Genomic DNA, 6,109 nt, shown 5'->3' with positions numbered 1-6,109 from the left:
GACAGAGGGAACAGAAGGACAGAGGGAGCAGAAGAACAGAGGGAGCAGAAGGACAGTGGGAGCAGAAGACAAGAGGGAGCAGAAGAACAAATGGAGCAGAAGAAGAGAGGGAGCAGAAGAACAGAGGGAGCAGAAGGACAGCGGGAACAGAGGGAACAGAGGGACAGAGGGAGCAGAAGGACAGAGGTAACAGAAGGACAGAGGGAGCAGAAGGACAGAGAGAACAGGACAGAGGGAGCAGAAGGACAGAGGGAGCAGAAGGACAGAGGGAGCAGAAGGACAGAGGGAACAGAAAGACAGAGGGAACAGAAGGACAGAGGTAACAGAATTACAGAGGGAGCAGAAGAACAGAGGGAGCAGAAGGACAGAGGGAACAGAAGGACAGAGGGAGCAGAAGGACAGAGAGAACAGGACAGAGGGAGCAGAAGGACAGAGGGGGCAGATAGACAGAGGGAGCAGAAGGACATATGGAACAGAAGGACAGAGGGAACAGAAGAACAGAGGGAGCAGAAGGACAGAGGGAGCAGAAGGACAGAGGGAACAGAAGATCAGAGGGAACAGAAGGACAGAAGGAGCAGAAGGACAGAGGGAACAGAAGGACAGGGGGAACAGAAGGACAGACGGAGCAGAAGGACAGAGGTAACATAAGGACAGAGGGAGCAGAAGGACAGAGAGAACAGGACAGAGGGAGCAGAAGGACAGAGGGAGCAGAAGAACAGAGGGAGCAGAAGAACAAAGGGAGCAGAAGGACAGAGGGAGAAGAAGAACAGAGGGAACAGAAGAACAAAGGGAGCAGAAGAACAGAGGGAGCAGGAGAACAGAGGGAGCAGAAGGACAGCAGGAACAGAGGGAACATAGGGACAGAGGGAGCAGAAGGAACGAGGGAGCAGAAGGACAGCGGGAACAGAGGGAACAGAGGGACATAGGGAACAGAAGGACAGAGGGAGCAGAAGAACTGAGGGAGTAGAAGGACAGAGGGAGCAGAAGAACAGAGGGAGCAGAAGAACAGAGGGAGCAGAAGGACAGCGGGAACAGAAGGAACAGAGGGATAGAGGGAGCAGAAGGACAGAGGGAGCAGAAGAACAGAGGGTGCAAAAGAACAGAGGGAGAAGAAAGACAGAGGGAACAGAAGGACAGAGGGAGCAGAAGGACAGAGGGAACAGAAGGACATAGGGAACAGAAGGACATAGGGAACAGAAGGACAGAGGGAGCACACGGACAGGGGGAGCAGAAGGACAGAGGTAACAGAAGGACAGAGGGAGCAGAAGGACAGAGGGAGCAGAAGGACAGAGGTAGCAGAAGGACAGAGGGAGCAGAAGGACAGAGAGAACAGGACAGAGGGAGCAGAAGGACAGAGGGAGCAGAAGGACAGAGGGAGAAGAAAGACAGAGGGAGCAGAAGGACATAGGGAACAGAAGGACATAGGGAACAGAAGGACAGAGGGAACAGAAGGACAGAGGGAGCAAAAGGACAGAGGGAACAGAAGGAAAGAGGGATCAGAAGAACAGATGGAGCAGAAGGACAGAGGGAACAGAAGGACAGAGGGAACAGAAGGACAGAGGGAACAGAAGGACAGAGGGAGCAGAAGGACAGAGGGAGCAGAAGGACAGAGAGAACAGGACAGAGGGAGCAGAAGGACAGAGGGAGCAGAAGCACAGAGGGAGCAGAAGTACATAGGGAACAAAAGGACAGAGGGAACAGAAGGACAGAGGGAGCAGAAGAACAGAGGGAGCAGAAGGACAGAGGGAGAAGAAGAACAGAGGGAGCAGATGAACAAAGGGAGCAGAAGAACAGAGGGAGCAGAAGGACAGAGGGAGCAGAAGGACAGAGGGAGCAGAAGGACAGCGGGAACAGAGGGAACAGAGGGACAGCGGGAGCAGAAAGACAGAGGGAGCAGAAGAACAGAGGGAGCAGAAGGACAGAGGGAGCAGAAGGACAGAGGGAACAGAAGGACAGAGGGAACAGAAGGACAGAGGGAACAGAAGGACAGAGGGAACAGAAGAACAGAGGGAGCAGAAGGACAGAGGGAGCCGAAGGACATAGGGAACAGAAGGACAGAGGGAGCAGAAGGACAGAGGGAGCAGAAGGACAGAGGGAGCAGAAGGACAGAGGTAACAGAAGGACAGAGGGAACAGGAAAGCGGGAGCAGAAGGACAGAGGGAGCAGAAGGACAGAGGGAGCAGAAGGACATAGGGAACAGAAGAACAGAGGGAGCAGAAGGACAGAGGGAGCAGAAGGACAGAGGGAGCAGAAGGACAGAGGGAACAGAAGGGCAGAGGGAACAGAAGGACAGAGGGAGCAGAAGGACAGAGGGACAGAGGTACAGAGGGAGCAGACGGACAGGGGGAACAGAAGGAAAAAGGGCACAGAGGGAAGAGAGGGAGCAGAAGGACAGAGGGAGCAGAAGAACAGAGGGAACAGAAGGACAGAGGAAACAGAAGGACAGAGGGAACAGAAGGACAGAGGGAACAGAAGGACAGAGGGAGTAGAAGGACAGAGGGAGTAGAAGGACAGAGGGAGCAGAAGGACAGAGGGAGCAGAAGGATAGAGGGAACAGAAGGACAGAGGGAACAGAGGGACAGAGGGAGCAGAAGTACATAGGGAACAGAAGAACAGAGGGAGCAGAAGAACAGAGGGAGAAGAAGGACAGAGGGAACAGAAGTACAGAGGGAACAGAAGGACAGGGGGAACAGAAGGACAGAGGTAACAGAAGGACAGAGGTAACAGAAGGACAGAGGGAGCAGAAGGACAGAGGGAGCAGAAGGACATATGGAACAGAAGGACAGAGGGAGCAGAAGGACAGAGAGAGCAGAAGGACAGAGGGAACAGAAGGACAGAGGGAGCAGAAGGACAGAGAGAATAGGACAGAGGGAGCAGAAGGACAGAGGGAGCAGAGGGACAGAGGGAGCAGAAGGACAGAGGGAACAGAAGGACAGCGGGAACAGAAGTACAGAGGGAACAGAAGGACAGAGGGAGCAGAATGACAGAGGGAGCAGAATGACAGAGGGAGCAGAAGGACAGATGGATCAGAAGGACAGAGGGAGTAGAAGGACAGATGGAGCAGAAGGACAGAGGGAACAGAAGGACAGAGGGAGCAGAAGGACAGAGGGAGCAGAAGGACAGAGGTACAGAGGGAGCAGAAGGACAGAGGGAACAGAAGGACAGAGGGAACAGAGGGAACAGAGGGACAGAGGGAGCAGAAGGACAGACGGAGCAGAAGGACAGAGGGAGCAGAAGGACAGAGGGAGAAGAGAGATTGAGAGATGGAGGGAGCAGAGGTACAGAGGAATAGGGGAGCAGAGTGACCGAGGGAACAGTGACAGAAAGACAGAGGGAGCAGAGAGATGGATAGATGGAGGGAACAGTGTGACAGAGGAATAGGGGGACAGAGGGATTAGAGGGAGCAGAGTGACAGAGGAATAGGGGGACAGAGGGATTAGAGGGAGCAGAGTGACAGAGGAATAGGGGGACAGAGGGATTAGAGGGAGCAGAGTGACAGAGGAATAGGGGGACAGAGGGATTAGAGGGAGCAGAGTGACAAAGGAATAGGGGGACAGAGGGAGCAGAGTGACAGAGGAATAGGGGGACAGGGGGATTAGAGGGAGCAGAGTGACAGAGGAATAGGGGGACAGAGGGATTAGAGGGAGCAGAGTGACATAGGAATAGGGGGACAGGGGGATTAGAGGGAGCAGAGTGACAGAGGAATAGGGGGACAGAGGGACAGAGGAATAGGGGGACAGAGGGATTAGAGGGAGCAGAGTGACAGAGGAATAGGGGGACAGAGGGATTAGAGGGAGCAGAGTGACAGAGGAATAGGGGGACAGAGGGATTAGAGGGAGCAGAGTGACAGAGGAATAGGGGGACAGAGGGATTAGAGGGAGCAGAGTGACAGAGGAATAGGGGGACAGAGGGACAGAGGGAGCAGAGTGACAGAGGAATAGGGGGACAGGGGGACAGAGGGAGCAGAGTGACAGAGGAATAGGGGGACAGGGGGACAGAGGGAGCAGAAAGACAGAGGTACAGAGGGAGCAGAAGGACAGAGGGAACAGAAGGACAGAGGGAACAGAGGGAACAGAGGGACAGAGGGAGCAGAAGGACAGAGGGAGCAGAAGGACAGAGGGAGCAGAGAGAAAAAGGGATGGAGAGATGGAGGGAGCAGAGTGACAGAGGAATAGGGGGACAGAGTGACAGAGGGACAGAGGGACAGAGGAACAGAGGGAGCAGAGTGACAGGGGGACAGAGGGATTAGAGGGAGCAGAGTGACAGAGGAATAGGGGGACAGAGGGATTAGAGGGAGCAGAGTGACAGAGGAATAGGGGGACAGAGGGATTAGAGGGAGCAGAGTAACAGAGGAATAGGGGGACAGAGGGACAGAGGGAGCAGAGTGACAGAGGAATAGGGGGACAGAGGGACAGAGGGAGCAGAGTGACAGAGGAATAGGGGGACAGGGGGACAGGGGGACAGAGGGAGCAGAGTGACAGAGGAATAGGGGGACAGGGGGACAGAGGTACAGAGGGAGCAGAAGGACAGAGGGAACAGAAGGACAGAGGGAACAGAAGGACAGAGGGAACAGAGGGACAGAGGGAGCAGAAGGACAGAGGGAGCAGAAGGACAGAGGGAGAAGAGAGATTGAGAGATGGAGGGAGCAGAGGTACAGAGGAATAGGGGAGCAGAGTGACCGAGGGAACAGTGACAGAAAGACAGAGGGAGCAGAGAGATGGATAGATGGAGGGAGCAGTGTGACAGAGGAATAGGGGGACAGAGGGATTAGAGGGAGCAGAGTGACAGAGGGACAGAGGGAGCAGAGAGAAAAAGGGATGGAGAGATGGAGGGAGCAGAGTGACAGAGGAATAGGGGGACAGAGGGATTAGAGGGAGCAGAGTGACAGAGGAATAGGGGGACAGAGGGATTAGAGGGAGCAGAGTGACAGAGGAATAGGGGGACAGAGGGATTAGAGGGAGCAGAGTGACAGAGGAATAGGGGGACAGAGGGATTAGAGGGAGCAGAGTGACAGAGGAATAGGGGGACAGAGGGAGCAGAGTGACAGAGGAATAGGGGGACAGGGGGATTAGAGGGAGCAGAGTGACAGAGGAATAGGGGGGCGGAGGGATTAGAGGGAGCAGAGTGACAGAGGAATAGGGGGACAGGGGGATTAGAGGGAGCAGAGTGACAGAGGAATAGGGGGACAGAGGGACAGAGGAATAGGGGGACAGAGGGATTAGAGGGAGCAGAGTGACAGAGGAATAGGGGGACAGAGGGATTAGAGGGAGCAGAGTGACAGAGGAATAGGGGGACAGAGGGATTAGAGGGAGCAGAGTGACAGAGGAATAGGGGGACAGAGGGATTAGAGGGAGCAGAGTGACAGAGGAATAGGGGGACAGAGGGATTAGAGGGAGCAGAGGGAGCAGAGGAATAGGGGGACAGAGGGATTAGAGGGAGCAGAGTGACAGAGGAATAGGGGGACAGAGGGATTAGAGGGAGCAGAGTGACAGAGGAATAGGGGGACAGAGGGATTAGAGGGAGCAGAGTGACAGAGGAATAGGGGGACAGAGGGACAGAGGGAGCAGAGTGACAGAGGAATAGGGGGACAGGGGGACAGAGGGAGCAGAGTGACAGAGGAATAGGGGGACAGAGGGAGCAGAAAGACAGAGGTACAGAGGGAGCAGAAGGACAGAGGGAACAGAAGGACAGAGGGAACAGAGGGACAGAGGGAGCAGAAGGACAGAGGGAGCAGAAGGACAGAGGGAGCAGAGAGAAAAAGGGATGGAGAGATGGAGGGAGCAGAGTGACAGAGGAATAGGGGGACAGAGTGACAGAGGGACAGAGGGACAGAGGAACAGAGGGAGCAGAGTGACAGAGGAATAGGGGGACAGAGGGATTAGAGGGAGCAGAGTGACAGAGGAATAGGGGGACAGAGGGATTAGAGGGAGCAGAGTGACAGAGGAATAGGGGGACAGAGGGATTAGAGGGAGCAGAGTGACAGAGGAATAGGGGGACAGAGGGACAGAGGGAGCAGAGTGACAGAGGAATAGGGGGACAGAGGGATTAGAGGGAGCAGAGTGACAGAGGAATAGGGGGACAGAGGGACAGAGGGAGCAGAGTGACAGAG

Source organism: Salvelinus alpinus, chromosome 20, assembly GCF_045679555.1.
Source record: "Salvelinus alpinus chromosome 20, SLU_Salpinus.1, whole genome shotgun sequence".
NCBI classification, from domain to species: Eukaryota; Metazoa; Chordata; class Actinopteri; order Salmoniformes; family Salmonidae; genus Salvelinus; species Salvelinus alpinus.
The sequence above is the reverse complement of the archived record's forward strand: the minus strand, read 5'-3'. Positions refer to the sequence as shown.